At 36.1% G+C, this 20,477-nt stretch overlaps 1 protein-coding gene across 8 annotated transcripts in view; it reads right to left on the reverse strand.

Moving 5' to 3' along the window:
* Nucleotides 1–20,477, reverse strand: part of EVI5 (ecotropic viral integration site 5) — a 229,097-nt gene that overhangs the window by 195,577 nt on the left and 13,043 nt on the right. The gene's annotated exons all lie outside the window — the stretch shown is intronic.

The following is a 20,477-nucleotide window of genomic DNA, read 5'->3' on the forward strand; positions in this document are numbered from 1 at the left end:
AGGGGAGGAAACTCGTGATTCCCAGTGTGTTGTAACAGCTGTTGGAATATAGGGCGCCTCATAGTTACGACATTTTAGAGAATCCAAAGATAAGGTAGGTTGCACCTGGCTTATGGGATAGGATCTTGCGCCTTTTTGGAAATGGGTGAACTTTTGGATAATTTGGAATTGTAATAGACATTCTGGGGAATTTTGCTTGAGATAGGTCCACCTTAAGGTATACCCTCAAAGGAGAGGATCTCAAACCTCTCAGTGTCATTGTAATGCATTCTTTGATCGAAACTTCTAAAAAACAAAATGATTTTTAAAATAGATTTGAAAGGATCCTTACAGCATGCAAATTAAAAAAAAAAAAAAAAACAATCTTTAATAAAAAAGCTCTGGCCAGATGGCCTGCAAATAACCTTACCATAGTCTGCCAGAAATATAATTTGGATTCAGTTATTTTTTTACTTTCATATTGTTGTACCTGAGACACAGCTAAATTTTAAAATGAAAACTATGAGATCTCTGTCTGTGGCTGTCTGTATATTTATGTCTGTGTACGTATGTACACTATAGATACGATATTTTTCTACCTCTGGACAGTACTGTCAAAATTAATTTGTAAACTGAAAAGTAATTTGTAAAAGAGCTCTATTTAATTGGATTAAAAACAAACAAGCACTTATATGAATTACAGAAATGTAAAAGAATTATAAAAGAAACTAACTCAAATGCTTTTAAAGTTCACATGATCTAAGATTAATCTTTAGTAAACAAAAGCTTAAGGTCTTTGGTTTAATTAAAACAGGCATGTCTTTAAAGTTACCAACACTGAAAAATAATGCAACATACAACTTTCATTTTACCTGGGTTTATTAGTCAAATAAGCTCATTTTATCTCTGTTACAAAATTTGTCAGCAAGAAAAATAACTGAAGGTGATGGCTAACCACTCTAAAGTCTCATGAAATCTTTAGGAGATTGTTTGGGAAAAACACACAAAAGCATTGATTGTTAAAAACAAATGGTTTAACTAAATATAAATAGGATAAGTTTCTACATGAACTTTTCATCAAACAGTTTTCCAAAATCCTTTGGTTCCTCAAATCCTTAAAGTTTGCTAAGTGATGAATTAAATCACACTTTAAAGAAAAGCTGAGATTAGAAAAGGACATGTGGTTGTCCGCTACTCTGCAAGGTGGGCAAGCAGGACAATACAACTAGAGACCTTAGTGTGCCTTTCTGCAAAACTGGGAAGGCACGAGATGCTGCAGATTAAGACCCAGGAACATGTAAGAAAGTTTGATTAGGACACTAAGAGCTAGAATCTCTAGGAAATTCATGAGAATGAGGAGGAGACTATTGGTGATTGAAAATGACTGTATATGGAAAGTAAGATGTGTGTATTCTGTAAGAAAAGGTATGAGGAATAGAAAAATATTTTGTTGAAGGAAAAGAAAAGTAAGTTTGTCCTAAAGTGAGGCTGATTTTCAGAAGAGAAATGAGGAAAAACAGGACAAAATTTGAGTGTGTAAAAAGAAAGTTGTAGAAGGTTAAGGAAAAGTAATCTTGAAAAGGAAATTTTATGCATGGTCAAGTTAAATAAGATGGGAACAGATTTATTTAACTTTCTTTTAATATCAAAAGTACACTGATACAGAATTAGAATTTGATGTTCTCTCTCTGTTAAAAGGACAAAGTTTTCCTGTATCACTGGTATGTTCTTAATAAGAGATTGTAAAGGGAGAGTTGAAAATTTTGTTTTATTAAAATTTTTTCTTGTGTTCTACATCATCAGGTCTTTGATGACTTAGGTACATCGAATCTTAATATTAAAAAAGCTAAATTTTGCTTTCAACCATTTAACTTTCTGCATTTGCCTTGATGATTAAATAAATAAGTATTGTTTCATAATAACCTATGATCTTATTTAACCACATATTTTAAGACTTTTGATATGTTTGACAAACTTCCTGAAATTCAAAAATTAGTTTTTGACTTTTCGATAGGAATGGTGGCAGCGAGGTGGTCTTCTTGAGTTCTCCTCCGGAACTTACCACAAATTGAACATCTATAACCCATCAAAGGACTCTCTGCTCATCACACGGAACAGCTAAGAGACTCGTACTAGGATTTCTCTTAAAGGTGGGCAAACCAGGCGGGCAAGCAGGGGAAGAGGGAAGGGAGCAGTGTGAAGACACAGGGGGCCCCAGGACAGAACAGAGATCACAAGAGCCAGGAGGTGGGCTCTTTCCCTGTGTCCCACAGCTGATGTCTCCTGCTGAGAAATCAGTTTATCAAGCATATCCAGCATTTGAGTCAGTAACCTCAGCTGAGATCTCCAGCTGGGCCCTAGGTGAGACAAAGAAGTAAACACCATACCTGGGCCCCTCCCCCCATTCTCCCACAGCAATCCTAACCCTACCCTTCCAGAGACTCAAACTGGCCCCTGAATTGAGGAGTAGTGTCAGATTACAGAGGAGCCATAGGGCTCAGGATCTGGGAAGACCCGGTTTGCAGCTGTGACAGGGGAGAGGCTGGGAAGAGTGTGACACTGCTGGGCTTGGAGAGAGAAGACCCCTCCATCCCTAGCCCCCACCTTTTCTGGCCTGCCTAGGGCAGGGCAATTACAAGTGCAGAGACACACCCAGGGGTCAGCAGCAGGTGGCAGAGGCAGCTCTGGGCTTTCAGCAGCTCAGAAATGTTGCGCCTTCCACACATACACCATCCCCCCCACCGCCCATGGAAAAAGTGTCCTAAGACTCAGGAGACCTGGGCACAGGGCTGGCTGTGTTCCTCTCAGTGCCCGTATGTGCAAGCAAAAGCAGAAACTGCACTGACTTTGCAAAAACTACCATCCACACCCCATAGCCCCACTCATCTAGAACTGCAGTCCCAGGGTCACTCTGGGTGCCAGGTGGCCATCTGCCTGCACAAGACGCAGAGGATTCTTTGTACAGCAGAGGGCAACCTGGAGATTACTTGGTGGGCTTAAGCCAAGACTGGTGCTGCTTCTTTTTTTATATATATATTTTTGATATTTTTGCCTGTGTTGAGTGTGGGTTATCGGTTGTTTTTATATGTGAGTGTATTTGTTTTTTACTTTATTGTTGTTGTTGCTGTTGTGCTTGGTGATTTGCTTTGTTCTGAAATTGCCCTACACCAGGGCCCAGCCCAAGAGGCACAAGATTCAATACACCCAGAGGCCAACTCCTGACCAAACCAGAGTAATACCAGGTTTAACCTACAAGTGACACACCCAGAGGGAATTCTCTACAGGCACAAGAGCCCATAGGGGCCAAGCCTCATTTAAGAGGTCAACCTTCACATAGCAGAACATCCACTGTGGGCAGAGCCAAGTCTCACGGCTAGTCAGCCTAGGAGTCAATCCCACTTACTAACAAGCCAAAAGCAATTAAAGCTCAACTTTAACAGGACAATATACACAACACAAGGGTCACCTTTGGAGCACACGCACAGGAGAATAGGGAAGTGGTACAAGTCAAATAAAAAGGGCACCTACTACATAAGATAACCCAGCAAAGACCAAGAACCTTAGAGGATCTACCTAATACATGGAAGCAAACACAGAGAGTCAGCCAGAATGCGGAAACAAAGAAACATGTCCCAAATAAAAGAACTGAAGAAACCTCCAGAATTGGAACAAAATGAAACAGAGGTAACCAACCTATCAGAGTTCAGAACACTGATGATAAGAATATTTAAGGAGCTCAGTGACGACATAAAGAAGAATAGAGAAATCATAAGGAACCGGTTAGAACTAAAGAATACAATAACTGAAATAAAGAACACACTTGAAGGAATTACCCATAGATTAAATGAGGCAGAGGATCAAATCAGCGACTTAGAATACAAGTTAGCAGAGATCATCCAAGCGGAACAACATAAAGAAAAAAGAATGAAAATGGTTTAAGAGACCTCTGGGATAACATCAAACGCAACACCATGCACATCATAGGAATACCGGAAGGCGAAGAGAGGAAGCAAGGGATTGTGAACATATTTGAAGTAAAAATGATTGAAAACTTCCCTAACCTAGTGAAGGAAACTGACATACAAGCCCAGGAAGTGCAAAGAGTTCAAACCAGATGAACCCAAACATGTCCACACCAAGACACATTATAGTTAAAATGGCAAAGAATAAAGACAAAGAGAGAATCATAAAAGCAGCAAGAAAAAGACGGCAGGTTACATACAAGGGAACTCCTATAAGACTATCAAATGACTTTTCTACAGAAATTTTGCAGGCCAGAAGGGAGTTGCAGGAGATATTCAAAGTGATGGAAAACAAAGGCCTACAACCTGGATTGTTTTAACCAGCAAGGCTATCATTTAAAATTGAAGGAGAGATAAAGAGCTTCACAGAAAAGAATAAGCTAAAGGAATTCATTACCACCAAGCCAGCACTGCAGGAAATATTAAAAGGGCTTCTGTAAGCAGAAGAAAGATGAAAATAATCTAACTACAAATAACAAAATGGCAATAACTATGTTCCTATCAATAATCACTTTACACATAAATGGATTAAATGCTCCAATCAAAAGACATAGGGTGGGCCAGCCTGGTGGCTCAGGTGGTTGGAGCTCGGTGCTCCTAACTCCGAAGGCTGCTGGTTCAATTCCCACATGGGCCAGTGGGCTCTCAACCACAAGGTTGCCAGTTCAATTCCTCGACTCCCGCAAGGGACAGTAGGCAGCGCCCCCTGCAACTAAGATTGAAAAAGGCACCTTGAGCTGAGCTGCAGCTGAGCTCCCAAATGGCTCAGTTGGTTGGAGCGCATCCTCTCAACCACAAGGTTCCCGGTTCGACTCCCGCAAGGGACAGTGGGCTGCACCCCCTGCAACTAGCAACGGCAACTGGACCTGGAGCTGAGCTGCACCCTCCACAACTAAGACTGAAAGGACAACAACTTGAAGCTGGACAGCACCCTCCACAACTAAGATTGAAAGGACAACAACTTGACTTGGAAAAAAAGGCCTGGAAGTACACACTGTTTCCCAATAAAGTCCTGTTCCCCTTCCCCAATAAAATCTTAAAAAAAAAAAAAAAATGACATAGGGTGGCTGAGTGGATAAGAAAACAAGACCCTTGCATATGCTGTATCCAAGAGATTCACCTCAGATCAAAAGACACACTCTGGCTGAAAGTGAAGGATTAGAGTAAAATATTTCATGCAAATGGAAATGAGAAAAAATCTGGAGTAGCAATACTTATATCTGACAAAATAGACTTTAAAATGAAGAATATATTAAAAGACAAAGATGGGCACTACATAATAATAAAGGGATCGATCCAACAAGAGGACATAACACTAGTAAACATCTATGCACCCAACATAGGAGCACCTAAATATATAAAACAGATATTGACTGACATAAAGACAGAGATCAACAGTAACACTATCATAGTAGGGGACTTCAACACACCTCTGACAACAAGGGCTAGGACTTCCAGGTGGAAAATAAATATGGAAACAGCGGCCTTAAATGATACATTGGACCAGTTAGATTTAATCATTATTTTCAGAGCATGTCACCCCAAAGCTGCAGAATACACATTCTTCTCAAGCGCACATGGAAAATTTTTCAAGACAGACCACATGTTAGGCCACAAAACAAGTCTCGATAAATTTAAGAAAACTGAAATCATACCAACTGTATTCTTTGACCACACTGCTATGAAATTAGAAATGAACTACAAGGAAAAAAAACTGGAAGACACACAAATACATTGAGGCTGAATAACATGTTATTAAATAATGAATGGGTCAACCATGAGATCAAGGAAAAAATCAAAAGATATCTCAAGACAAACAAAAATGAAAACACAATGACCCAAAAGCTATGGGATGCCGCGAAAGCAGTCCTGTCCTGAGAGGGAAACTGATAGCAATGCAGGCTTACCTAAAAAAAAACAAAAACAAGAAAAATCACAAATCAACAGTTTATCCTTATACTTAAGGGACCTGGAAAAAGAATGGCAAAATAAGCCCAAAGGTTGTACAAGGATGGAGATCATAAAGATCTGAGTGGAAATAAATGAAATAGAGACCAAAAAACAATACAAAAGATCAATGACTCCAAGAGCTGGTTTTTCGAGAAGATAAACAAAATCGACAAACCTTCAGCCAGACCCAGCAAGAAAAAAGAGACAGAGGACCCAAATTAATAAAATCAGAAGTGAAAGAGGTGAAGTGACAACAGACACCACAGAAATATAAAAAATTTTAAGAAATTACTATGAGCAACTACATGCCAACAAATTAGACAATCTGGAAGAAATGGACAATTTTCTAGAAGCATACAACCTTCCAAGGCTAACTCAAGAAGAAACGGAAACCTGAATAGACTGATTACTACCAGAGAAATTGAATCAGTAATCAACAAGAACCCAACAAATAAAAGCCCTGGACCAAATGGCTTTACAGATGGATTTTATAAAACATTCAAAAAAGAATTATCAGCTATTCTCTTCAAACTAGTCCAAAAAACCCAGAAGGAGGAAAGGCTCCCAAGCACTTTCTACAAGGCCACTATGACCCTGATCCCAAAATCAGACAAAGACATTACAAAAAAAGAAAACTACAGGCCAATATCCCTAATGAACACAGATGCAAAAATCCTCAACAAAATATTAGTGAACAGAATTCAACAATATATTAAAAAGATCATACACCATGATCAAATGGGATTCATTCCTGGTCTGCAAGGTTGGGTCAACATCCGCATATCAATTAATGTGATACATCACATTAACAAAATGAAAAATAAAAATCATATGATCATATCAATAGATGCAGAAAAAGCATTTGACAAAATTCAGCAGCCATTTATGATTAAAAAACTCTTAAGTGGGAACAGAGGGACGATATCTCAACATAATAAAGGCAATATATGATACACCCACAGCTAACATCATACTCAATGGGGAAAAGCTAAAACCATTCCCCTTAAGATCAGGACCAAGGCAAGGTTGCCCACTTTCTCCACTTCTATAAAACATAGTTCTGGAAGTTCTAGCCACAGCAAACAGACAAGAAAAAGAAATAAAAGGCATCCAAATTGGTAAGGAGGAAGTAAAATTGTCATTATATGCAGATAACATGATACTATATAGAGAGAACCCTAAAGCCTCCACCAAAAACTATTAGAACTGGTAAATGAATTTAGTAAAGCAGCAGGATACAAAATTAATATTCAGAAATCAGTTGCATTTGTATACACCAATAATAAAATATCAGAAGGAGAAATTAACAAAACAGTCCCATTTAAATCGCTTCAAAGACTAAAAATTCCTAGGAATAAATTTAACCAAAAAAGTAAAATACCTGTACTCAAAAAATTATAAGACACTGGAGAGAGAAATTAACGAAGATACAAATAGATGGAAACACATACCATGTTCATGGATAAGAAGAACTAATATCGTTAAAATGTCCATACTGCCTAAGGCAATATACAGATTCAACACAATTCCTATCAAACTACCAAGGACATTTTTCACAGACATAGAACATATAATCCTAAAATTTATATGGAACCATAAAAGACTCCAGAGAGCCTCGGCAATCTTGAGAAATAAGAACAAAGTGGGAGGTATCACGACACATGACATCAAATTATGCTACAAGGCTAGTAATCAAAACAGCATGGTACTGGCATAAAAACAGACACATAGATCAATGGAACAGACTAGAGAGCCCAGAAATAAATCCATGCCTATATGGTCATTTAATCTACGACAATAGAAGCAAGAATTTACGGTGGGGTAAAGACAGTCTATTCAATAAATGGTGCTGGGAAATCTGGACAGACACATGCAAAAAATGAAGCAAGACCACCTCCTTAAAGACTTAAATGTAAGCTCTGAAACCATAAAACTCCTAGAAGAAAATACAAGAAGAAAGTTTACAGACATTACCCCGGAGTAAGACTTTTACTGATATATCCCCCTGGGCAAGGGAAGTAAGAGAAAAAATAAACATATGGGATTACGTCAAACTAAAAAGTTTTTTCACAGCAAAGGAAACCAACCAATAAAACAAAAAGGGATCCTACTGAATGGGAAAAGATATTTGTCAGTGATATATCCAATAAGGGTTTAATATCCAAAATTTATTAAAAAACTCACTCAACTCCAAAAAAACAAACAACCTAATTAAAAAATGGACAGAGGACATGAAGAGACATTTTTCTAAAGAGGACATACAGATGGCAAACAGACATGAAAAAATGTTCAACCTCACTAATATGAGAGATATGCAAATAAAAACCACAATGAGATACCACGTCACCCCAGTCAAAATGGCTATCACCACAAATCAACAAACAAGTGCTGGCGAGGATGTGGAGAAAAGGGAACCCTTATGCACTGTTGGTGGGATCGCAGATTGGTACAGCCACTATGGAAATCAGTATGGAGGTATCTCAAAAAACTGAAAATGGAACTACTTTATGACCCAGCAATTCCACTCCTAGGTATCTATCCAGAGAAATCCAAAACTCTAATTTGAAAACATTTATGCACCCCTATGTTTATTGCAGCACTATACATAATAGCCAAGACATGGAAACAACCGAAATGCCCATCGGTAGACGACTGGATTAAGAAACTGTGATGCATTTATACAATAGAGTATTATGCAGCCATAAAGAAGAATGAAATCTTACCATTTGCAAAGATATGGATGGACCTAGAGAACATTATGCTATGTGAAATAAGTCAGACAAAGACAAATACCATATGATCTCACTTATATGTGAAATCTAAAGAAAACAAACAAACGAACTAATTAGAAACAGTCTCAGAGATACAGAGGAAAAACTGAGGGTTGCCAGATGGGGGGGGGTAAGGTGGGGATGAGGGAGAAGTTGAGGGGATTAGAAAGCACAATCGGTAACCACAAGATTGCCATGGGGATACAAAAGTCAGTTTGGGGAATATAATCAATAATGTTGTAAAGATTTTTTTAGGGTATCTGATGGACACTTGCCTTATTAGGAAGACCACTTCAGGGACAGTGTAGATACCTGATCACTGCACTGTACACCTGAAGCTGAAGCTGAATAATAATGAATGTCAACTATAACTTAATATATGTATATATAGTTACAAGAAGTTGAGTACAGCATTAGGAATAGACAGTGGAAATATAATGGCTGTATGCGATGTCAGAGGGGTAGTAGATTGGGGGAGGTGGGTTATCACTTTGTGAAGGGTATAAATGATAAATGTCTATTACATTGTTTTGTACACCTGAAACTAATAAAAATAAAATTAGGTCTTTTTTAATAAGAAAATAACTTTGGAATTTTTCAGAAGGATACCTGACATTTCAAAGGGAATCGCTCTCTTTAAAAAGAGGGGGTTGGGGGTAGAATTAAACTAATTAGGCTTATTTGATATGCTAAAATTTTGAGGTTTGGCAAATGGATTTTATCCAACTGCCCCCTTCTCAAGGATATAAATATGTAATAATGATCATTTCCCTGCATTCTCATTGGGTAGAAGCATTCCCATGTCGAAGGTACAGCCACAGCAGTCACTGAAATACTTCTAGAAAGGATTTTCCAACTTGGGGAATCCCCACTAACCTCCACAGCAACTATGGAACCTACAAACTTTACTAAACAATTCTGCAACAGAAATGTGAGATTTGGCCAATATTACACAATTTTCATTGCCAGGCCTGGTGGACCAAATAAATGGGGTCATTAAAACTCCAGTGGCAAAACTCACTGAATCTTTTAATCTGCCTTGGCCTAAAGCCCTTCCCTTTGTATTGCTTAACCTAAGATCTACTGCCTTTGGCGAACATCAATTGTCTCCTTTTGAAATCATTACTGGATGAAATGGCCTTATTAAAAGGAGACCTTCCAACCTATTTTAAAGAACTTGTCACAGCCCCTGAAAATAATTCGCAGCAACTCCTGGGAGATGATTTTCAACATCAAAATCTCCAGCGTGGAGATTTTATCTACTGGAACCTCACCTTCACAAGGATGCCCTCCAACCTGGTTGGAAAGGACCATACGAGGTATTATCGACTAACCCTTGTGCTGCCGAACTCAAAGGTATTGACTCTTGAATTCACGTCTCTCATTTTAAAAAGACACTCTCACCTACACCTGATTTATCCAACTGAATATCCCAGCCTCTTGGAAATCTCAAATGAAAAATATCCAGATCAACCCCAAACCAACATGGATGAGAAGCAGACAATATCCAGCACAGACAGCTTTCCCAAAATTTAGGACCAGGCCAGTAAAAGCAACTCCTGCTATGCATATGTTTATTTCATGCTATGTTTATTTCATAATTGTTATAGTGCCGTTTCCCCGAAAATAACATCTAGCCGGACAATCAGCTCTAACGCGTCTTTTGGAGCAAAAATCAATATAAAACCCGGTCTTAAAAAAAATGCATCAAAATTAACAAAGGTTATGTTATAGTTGTGAATTTTGGGATCCCTTGTTTTTTCAATTATCTCAAATTTGGTTATATAAAATGTATATAATTAAGGAATGAGATACATATATTAAAAAATGAAAGATAATCAAGAAGAGATAAAGGATAAGAGAAAGAAAATAATACTAAAGAGTAGGCTAAAAAAGAAATATATTCTGATTTGAGTTTGTTTTTTAAAGAATTCTTATTTATGGATTTTTTTCATACGTGATTCATACTTATGGCAAAAAAGACGAAAGAAAATCAAGAAGAAAAATTAATTATCCATAAACTCATTACTCAGTCAGACTGTTTTTCAAAAATGACATATCATGAACAGGAGAAGCATGAATGAACAAGAAAGACGTCAGCCTCACTTAGAAGTAAAACTATGAACCAGACACAAACCCTTAAGCATTCCAAACATACTTTGTTTACTAATTGTGGTAAAATAAATATAACGTAAAATTTGCCACTGTGACCGTTTTTAAATTTGCAACTCATTAGAATTAACTACGTTCACAATCTCATACAACTATCACAACTGTCTATTTCCAGAACTTTTCCATCACCCAAAGCAGAAACTCTGTATCTATTCTTCCTTCTCCTCAGCCTCAAGTAATCTCTAACTACTACTTTCTGACTCTGAATTTACCTATTCTAGATGTATGAGTAGACTCACACACACAATATTTGTCCTTTGTATCTGGCATATTTCATTCAGCACGTTTTCAAGATTCGTCCACAATGTAGCATGTATCTGAACTTCAATCCTTTTTATGGCTGAAAAATATTCCATTTTATATATATATGTGTGCGTGTGTGTGTGTGTGTGTATATATATATATATATATATATATATATATACTTCTCTCATTCTTCAAGGTGTTAGAAACTGAGCTCATGAAGAACTTGATATAGTTAAGGTTGGAATATATATATGTGTGTATATATATATATATACACACATACATATGTGTAGTGTATATATGTGTGTATACACACACACACACACACACACACACACATATATATTTTCACTCATCTGTTGTTTATCCATTTATCTGTCGATGGACATTTGGGTTGTTTCCAAACTTTTGGCTATTGTGAATAATGCTGCTATAAACACTGGCATATAAGTGCCAAACAGACTTTTAATAGTTTGCTCTGGCTGGAAAGCCAGCAGGACTATAAAGGAAAACACCAATAGAAGCTGCCAATAGCAATTACCACAGACTGAATAGAATGTAAAACATTAACTTTATGGTTTTAATATTATTTATATTCTTATTTTTCCAAATTTTCTTGAACAAATATGTATTATTTGCATAAGTGAGGGGAAATCATCTTTGTAGAGTCCTTTGTCATGAGAGGATATATATATATATATATATATATATATATATATATATATTTATATATATAATTTTTTTCAGGTTAGAACACATATATGTGTGTATATATATATATATATATATATATATATTATATATGTATATATGTGTGTATATATGTGTGTGCATGTGTATATATACAGGCGGTGCCCAAAAAAATGTATACACATTTTAAGAAAAAACTATTAAAATCATAATATTCAATATATACTGATAACAAAAGATGAATACAAGGCACGTTTGACTTCCGTAATTACAAGAGATGCTCAAAGTGGTTACCATCATTGTCCAGACACTTCTGATGATGGTGAACTAGTGCTTGAGCTACGCTGACCAAAGTGTCCACTTGTATACATTTTTTTTGACACCCCAGATATATATATATATATATATATATATATATATATATATATATATGTAGTGTGAGTGTGTGTGTGTGTGTGTATTCTAATCTGAAAAACACACAACAAGGAACTAAAAGGGAGAAGGCAACACAATGCTGATACAAGATATTAAGAGATCATTATTTAGGTCAGGATTGTAGGTTAGGAGCACTGCTGGGAAAGGAACAGAGCTGGAGCCTGAGAGCATCCTGCTTTTCTGTTCTGACGAAAGAGAAGGTAGTACTTTGCCCTCAATAACAACTAACATAGTACATACCTGGTATGTATCAGAATTCAACAACAAAAGCTGGCTGAAAGAATAGAGGGATAATTCTATAAATATCTAAGCTCTTCCACCTGTATCATATTTTGTAAATTATTTATAATCTTAGTCTGAAACAGACTATTATAAGCATCTCAAGTTTCCAAGTAAGTTTTATAGGAACCATAAATTTAGGGAGAAATTGGCAGGTAGGTGAATGACAGGAAATAGCATTTTGGAGATCATTATTTAAACTACAACCCTGACTTCTTACACAAAAGTACAAACCTCAGAGCTCACCAACTTATACACCATACATTTTTAGTGGGTATCTAAGTGTTTGCAATGCCAAATGAATCCAGAGGTTTTTCCTATTTGCTTCCAAAATAAACAGCAGTGTATCAAATTTAGCAGCATATTCTAAAATGTTTGCTCATATTACAAAATGTCCAAAATTTCAAAATGTAAATATATTTAAAAAATCACTAACTTATACCTGTTAACACACCATTACTTCTCTTCATTCTTCAAGGTGTTAAAAATTCTGAGCCCATTAAAAATCTTGATATACAACCAAAAAAACATGTGAAAAGCAAAAAAAAATTTATTTATACTTAATCTTGTTTCAGTAGGATTTAAGGTTGGTACAAATGTAATATCTATCTTCAATCTTGTAAGTACGTTGTAAGAAAATATTGCTCCGACTCTGTAAACACAGCAATAAACAACATTATTATATCAATAGCAATTTCCTGAATATTTTAAGGATTATCAATAAATATGGAATGTAGCTTTTAACACAAGCCTGTAAATATCCACAAAGAAGAATCAGTTATAAACTGTGTCTCTCACTGAAGTTAATAACTGACAGAGATGGAAGAAGGGAAGATAAAGAGCACTGGCAACAGGAATTTAAAAAACAGAAGCACAGGAATTGCAGTGAAAGGGAAAAAAACAGGAAATAAGCACAACACTGCTGAGAAGTCTCCTTCCTTTAGATGTCCATATGACGAATTTCTCTGAATTAATTTATTTTCTGTAGTCATACAGCATATTTCCATCTCTCTCTGATCCTTCCCACCTCTAAAGCTAAATTTCAGAAAGTCAAAACTTGTATACAATGATTGATATGCTATTGTTGCTACAACCATCATCTACTATATGTTTTACTATGTACCAGGCATTGTGAAAAGATTTACATTCATTCTTATTTAATTCGCACAATAATCCTGAGATATATTTTACTGAAGTTTAGAGAGGTTAAACAACTTGCCCAAGATCCATTAGCTAATAAATGAGGCAGCCAGGATATTAAACATTCGGTCCTAAAACAAAAACGTCCTGACAAGTGTAAGTCACTGAAAGAAAGGTGAGCTAAAACTAACTGTATAACATAAAAGCAAAAACACAGCAAGCACATCAGAACATGTCATGACCCTGAAGATTTGATTTGACAGACCAACAGGGCCTGCCCATAACCAATCTGATTACCTATTTAAGAAATTCAATTAACTAAAATATTGAGATGGAAATTATATTTGTAAATAAAACTGTCAACATATCATATGGAAATTCCTACCTCCTTTGAAAACAGCGTATTATAGACTGTACTTAATCTTTTCTTAATCCGTTTATAATAGTAATATTAAAAAAAGTCTCAAGAATATCAACAAAAATCTCGTAATTTTTATATAAAATGTAAACAGATCTGTATAACAGTTCTGGAGAAACATTTCACATTTCCCTGACTTTATATATAAATATATATTTAAATATAAAATACCAGTTTTGTTGCTAATTGTTTATATTAATGCTCCAATAGTATGAGTTTAGGGTTTAACAGTTGTAAATCTGTCTTTATATTTACTTCAAGAACTTTATTAAAGGGTATCACGTGCATTGCTAACTAAATTCCCTTAATTCTACTGGACTGCCACAGTTCAGAAATACCTCAAACTACATACAAAGTTATCACACATACTCACGTACATATTTTTCCAACCCATTCAAAACATCTGAGTATTACTGATATTTACATGATATCTGACTGAAACATTTCATGTAAATGCGGTACTGTTCAGCTTTATCATTTTACTTGTTTGAGATATCCAAAACTGTACTAGATACAGCACGCAATTACCTTGAGGAATTAACATTCATTTTGCCTTTGAACCCTAAGAGCTGTACAAGTTCAATTTTATTGAAAAATTTAATGAAATATTTCAACTGGCCATTTCATTTACTACCCAGTATTGAAAGATTTTTCATGTTAATACATTCAGTATATTCATTGCTAAGTTACACTTATTTCTTAAGAAGAAATAGTGACCCTTTAAACCACCTTGATCAAGTAACAAAAATTACCATGAACTATGGATCTGAATTAAGTTTTGTTCATGCTAAAAAGTGATGTCTTATTAATACTATACACTTCACTAAACACAATGCATAAAAAAAATTATACAAACCTACAATCTCTCCTGCTACTTGGCCAACCTAAACCATCCAAAGAATGTAATCAGTATCTTTAAGCACATACAATGCATCAAACACCAACTTTATGAGGTAGACCATATAATTCCTCATATCAACATTTGAGAAAGCTGTCTTATAAATAGTTTTGCTAATGCACTTAGCCATTCTGGTCATTCAAAGCTGAATACAAAAACTAAAACCAATCTTGCTATCAGATAGATCTTATACATTATCTTCAATTCCATCTGCGCTTTTCTCCATTTTTTCAGTCTTCCTTTAATAATATCATAAATATAAAATCATAATAGCTGCTATTTATATTGAGCACCAAAACATATGCACTGTTCTAGGTACCTGACATTATTTCCATTCCTCATGACCAACTTTACATAGTGGATACGAAAATATACATTTTTCTGATAAAGAAACAGACCCAGGAAAGTTAAATGACAAGGAAAAGGACCAAGCAAAATGCCACAGTTTTTTTTCTGGCCATCAGTTCTTACCATAATCAAATTATTTGCAATACAGAATTTTACTAGATTCTCAACAAAAACGAAAGTTGTTTTCCTTTATAAAAGGGGCAATTGTTATCATGTGAAATATTTTATTATATTACCAAGTTATTGATGTAATTTCCCCACAAATACCTTTGTATTAAAACTGAGAGGAGAAAATATTATCTAAAATACAATAAATAAGAGCACTCAATAACTAAAATTTCATCATTTGAGCTGTACCTAAAATTGCTATAGCTAAGGTGTTCAAGTTCATGGGTAAGGAGCTAAGCCTGTTCCCTGACCTCAACCTTCCATTATTACAAACAAACACAAAATTGTTTTTTTAAAAAAAGGCATATCTGCACTCACAATTTTTAGCACTCACAAAGTGTACTAAAATACCAGCAGCAAGTGTACTAAAATACCTGTTTCCCTAAGTCTCAATCTAATCTGGAAAAAAGCACAAATTCAGAACAAGTACCTCTGAAAATATATCACATATTACATGAATTTTTTATTTAGTATGCACAATATATCAAGCACTGTGTCAAGAAGCGTAAAGGACTTTCACTCCATACACAATGTGCAATAAAAATGAATTACCACTGTTTTGTAAAATTCTAAAACGGCAATAAGAATCTTCAACATAATTCTCCAAATGAGTAAATAGTGCACAGATCATGCAAAAGCCTAAAAATTCTATTTTAATGCTAGTCATTTCAATTAACTTAACTACACTGACACTGGCAAAGAAGAATGATGAAATTATGAGGGGGAAATATACGTTAATCAAAACTGGATAGAAGGATATATATGAAAAATCAGGAAATACTGGCAAATATAGCATCAATGAAATAATAATTTTTAAAAAGGTCCTCAGCATCTCTGCAAGGTAAAAGTACCATGTTCTATTAAGATGTGTAGGGCTTTCACAAGTTATTTAAATTATTTAAACCTTGGTTTCCTTGTCAGAAACTTGAAAAAAGCCTGGAGTAAATGACATCTCTAATGCTTTCCTGTTCTAATATTCTAGAGTAAAAAGAAAATTAATATAAACTTATATCAGCAGATTTTTTTTTAAATAAACAGTTTCAATGACAGGGAAAAAATCCCCTAAATGTTGTACTGGAAAACTTAATTCCCTGAATCTCATATACTAGGCTACAGAAATAATCAGAAGTTTCTGGAACAAATCAACACAATAAGAATATATTACCATGACTAAATTTACAAAATTATACAATAACTTTAGACTTTCAGGAAATGCCAAAGAAGCATTTAGGATTACAAGAGGTATTTTTTAATCCAATAATATCAAAGAAAACTTAAATGTTATAAGCTTAACTACTACCCATATCCACACCCTCTCTAGTTCTCACCTGCCACAGGCAAATGGGTCTTCTGTCTAATGTCAGAAAATCCCAAGCCCCATGCTCTTTAAATTAAACCTGGAACTCAGGCTATTTCTCTCTTCCCAGTGTCTGCTCTCAAACATGCTGCTCTGCCATATTTATAAATTTCACTTGATCTTACACCCCCCCAACCCCCATATCCCCGCATCCCCGTCTCACAGCATCCTGCCACCCCATAGCTAAGCAACTGGAAAGATGTTTCGCGTCCACTCCTCCCTTCCTCACTTCCCACTTTTCCACTGCAATCAATCATACCATTTTACTGCAACTACCCAGTCGTTCACTAAGACTCTCTTTGTTGCTAAATCCAGGGAACACCTTACAGTCCCTTATCTTACTTGATCTCTCTGCAACGTGTGACCCAGAACAATACTCTATTTATTTTGTTTTTCTGATTAGAAATACGTTTTCAGAATTGAAATATCTCAGAAAAAAGTGTAAAGTACTCTGTAATCCCACTCTCAGACAGCCACTGTTAGCACAGTATGTATATAGTCAACAAGATTTCTTTGCTATACATATACTAACATACAGGTATATATACACATATTTTTTTTTAACAAAAATTAGATCACATATACATATTTCTTTGAGAATTTTTTAACTTAATGAACCTTGATCTTCTGTCCTTGTTAGGACTATGTGGAAGCCTGATTAATGGCCTCACAGAGCTTCTCCTCATAGTACCAGGAACCTGGGAATGTTACCTTAAATGACAAAAGGGATTTGGCAGGTGCGATTAAGTTAAGGATCTTGTAATGAGGAGCTTATCCTGAATTACCTGGGTTGGGCCCATCTGAAGATGCTATGCAGTTGGCCTTGAAGATCGGGGAAGTCACCAAGGAATGCAATAGGAATACAATGCAAGGAACACAAGAAATGCAACTCTAACAGCTGGAAAAGGCAAGGAAACAGATTCTATCCTAGGAACCAGCCCTGCCAATGCCTTGACTTTAGTCCAACGAAAACATTTTGGACTTCTGGCCTCCGTAACTATAAGAGACTAAATTTGTGTTTTAAGCCACAAAGTGTGTGTTAATTTGTTATAGCAGCTGTGGGAAACTAATACTGTGTGTGTGTGTGTGTGTGTGTGTGTGTGTGTGTGTGTGTGATATTCCATTAGCTGCCTGGCTTTCTATCACGAGTGCACCATTTTACCCAGACGATCCTTTACCGATGTATACTTGGGTTGTTTTCCATTTCTTACTATTATATACTACAAACACCTCTAAACACATCTTTCCACATGTGTTTCTCTAGGAGTTATTCCATAAAGTGCAACTGCTGGGTCAAATAAGATAATATTTTAAGTTTTAACAGATATTTAAGAAAATTAACCTCCAAAAATGCTGTACTTATTTTTACTCACATTAACATTGAAGCCCATCCCTCCTTCTTCAAAGTTCTCTTCTTTGAGCTTCCGTTAAATCACCTGGTTTTCCTTCTGTAGAGGCTACTTGTTCTGTTCCTTTGCAGACTACTCTTCAACAGCTCATTCCTTAAATGTCAATGGCCCCTAAAGTTCTAATTCCAGCTTGGGCTCTCTCCTCACTACACACACTTCCAGAGTTATCTCATTTACTTCCTTGTACCCCAATTACTACTTACAAACAAAACAGGATTATTACTTTCTTCCCCTCTAAAATTTACCTTTCCACTGTGTTCCCTCTATTAATGATTGACACACCAATATCCAGCAGCCCATGGCAGATACACCGGGGTCAACTGACGCCCTCCCTTATCCTCACCCCACATACCACAGCTCTAGAATCCAAAAGCTTCTCTCCCTCCCTATCAATTCCCATCAATTAGAACAGGAATCTATCAATTTTCAACTGTGTTACTTTACTGTGTTGTGTGCTTTCCCCATTTCAAGTCTTGTGTCCACTGCACAGGAATAATCTTTCTGAAAGTCAATTCTGATTTGTCAATCAAGTAGACCTTTCATATATTGCTGGTTGGAAGGTAAAATGATATAACTACTTGGCAAAATTGTTTTGCAGTGTTTCCTGAAGTTACATACACATCTGCCCTATGACACAGTAATTCCACCCCTAGTGATTTATCCAAGAGAAAACAAAAATGTCTGTCTATGTAAAGACTAGTAGCCAAGTGTTCCTAATAGCTTTTTCACAGTAACCAAGCAGAATGGACAGTGTAATTTATACAATGCATTACTACTCACCAATTTAAAAAACTACTGATATGAGCGACAAAGATGAATTTCAAAAATGTTACGTTAAACAAAAGAAGCCAGACAGAAAAGAATACGCACTGTATTATTCTATTTATGTGAAGTGCAAGAGCAAGAAAAACTAATCTGTGGTAAAAGATATCAGAACAATAGGGACTGACTAAAGGTACCATGAGGGATTATTGGGAGAAATTCACACAGCTTTATACATGTATCAGAATTCTTTCAGGGGGTGGCCGGTTAGCTCAGTTAGTTAGAACACGGTGCTAATAACACCAAAGTTGGCGGTTCAATCCCAGCATGGGCCACTGTGAGTGGCGCCCTCCTTTTTTAAAAACCTCAATTGTACAGTTAAGTTCTGTGCATTTCACTATGTGTAAATTTCACGTCAAAAAATTTTAGGGCAAATATTAAGATTTAAAACTTTTACTTCACTCAGCATTTTTCCTTAGTTGTTATAAAAAGCCTCAAGTGTTAAGATAAATTCATCACTAAATTACTTTTTTTTTAAATTATCACCTCACTCAGAAACAAGAATATATCAATTGTGTCTTCCCCTGGTTTTTATTTTGTGAGAGAAAGGATGTGGTCTACGTAGAATAGATCACCATTATCTTCCCAACACCTATCATTATGCTTGACACATAGAAGATGCTAAACATGTTACCTTTTATAGTTTTTAATGACTTATTGACAATGTGTATAACTTCATTAAATTTCTAGATCATTTACTGACTCATTTTTCTGACCTGTATGTTAAATGTAAATACAGATCATGCTTGATCACCTTTGTAACTTTGTTCATCCGGCAGTAGAAAAGAAGCTTCTTCACATTTTCAAAAATGCAGTTGAGGCTTTAACTTTGTGCTCATCTCTTATATGTATTTCAAATAGACATTCAAAGGCATTACATTTTTCATGGGCTTATTCCCTAAAATTCATTCTCAATTTACTTCACAGTCTATCTTCTCACCATCAAATTCTGACTCAGTCTTCTCAACTATCCTGATTTCTGGAATACCAAGACATTAAATTTTTCTTCTATCTTTCTCTTATGTATCTCATTAAAATATGATATTATACAATTGTTTATTAAAACTACACTTTTGGACCAGCCCGGTGGCTCAGGCGGTTAAAGCTCCATGCTCCTAACACCGAAGGCTGCCGATTCGATTCCCACATGGGACAGTGGGCTCTCAACCACAAGGTTGCCGGTTCAATTCCTCGAGTCCCTCAAAGGGTGGTGGGTTCTGCCCCCTGCAACTAAGATTGAACACGGCACCTTGAGCTGAGCTGCCGCTGAGCTCCCGATGGCTCAGTTGGTTGGAGCGCATCCTCTCAACCACAAGTTTGCCAGTTTGACTCCCACAAGGGATGGTGGGCTGTGCCCCCTACAACTAGCAATG

Source organism: Rhinolophus sinicus, linkage group LG06, assembly GCF_036562045.2.
Source record: "Rhinolophus sinicus isolate RSC01 linkage group LG06, ASM3656204v1, whole genome shotgun sequence".
NCBI lineage: Eukaryota > Metazoa > Chordata > Mammalia > Chiroptera > Rhinolophidae > Rhinolophus > Rhinolophus sinicus.